The sequence below is a fragment of the Canis lupus genome, chromosome 35 (assembly GCF_003254725.2).
Source record: "Canis lupus dingo isolate Sandy chromosome 35, ASM325472v2, whole genome shotgun sequence".
Taxonomy (NCBI): Eukaryota; Metazoa; Chordata; class Mammalia; order Carnivora; family Canidae; genus Canis; species Canis lupus.
Window position 1 is genome coordinate 3,358,191 of NC_064277.1, and position 1,022 is coordinate 3,359,212.

Sequence of the window (1,022 nt, forward strand, 5' to 3'; positions counted from 1 at the left end):
ATTTATGTTTAAAAAAATTTTTTTTTCTATTAGTAGGGATGTGGATGTGAAGGCCTCATCATGAGCTCAGTCTACCCTCCCCCAACAGAATGTTTTCATCCTAGTTTAATTCTGCAAATGAGAGCCTCTCCTTTTCCACTCCAAGCTCAGTCCAGGCTGTTCTACATACAGCTTACTTTCATAACGTTGCAAAAGCAATATTTGTCCCTGTAATGAAATCAAGCAATCCAGAAAAGTAGAGTTAAAAAAATAAATGTCCCTCTCCTTTCTCTCCTAGATGCCCTTGTATGTATTAAAATATGTTTGTGTGGAAATACCTACAGTTATATAATGTTATTACAAAAATGGAATCACACTGTCAATAAAGGGAACCATACTATCAAAAAAAAATCTCTAAGAGAAACTGAGACCCCCGTCTGTCACTACTCTGAAATTGTTTTCCCTGGAAACAAAGGAGGTTCCCAAAGTCTGTGAAATAGGCTCGTTATATATATTTGCACTGAAGGAGAATATGTAATATCAGCAAATAATTCCCTACATAAAGCTTCTTTATTTAAAAGCCCTGACATAAATTGGGGCACTTGGGTGGCTCAGGCGGTTGGGATTTCAGCTCAGGTCATGATCTTATAGGTTGTTAGATTAAGACCCAAGTCCAGCTCCCCACTCAGAGGGGAGTCCACTAGAGTGTCTCTCCCTCTGCCTCTCTCCCCACTCACATGCTCAAGTGCATGTGCTAGCTCCCTCTCAAATAAATCTTTAAAAACAAATAAAATAAAAATCCTGACATAAATTAAAAGTACACACATAATTTGTTTTGCAATTTTTCTTTATATTAGCTCCTGTTCAAGTCCATTGCCCTGTTAGTTTGCAAACTGCATGACAGGAGGGGACCAGGGAACCGAGGCACCAGGGTCTGTTTTTGCTCAGAATTGAGTCCTCCAGGCTCCAGCTAGTGACGGACACAGGAAAGGTGGCCAGTAAACGCTTTTTGAATGAATGAATGAATCTTACCAATCTGAAAC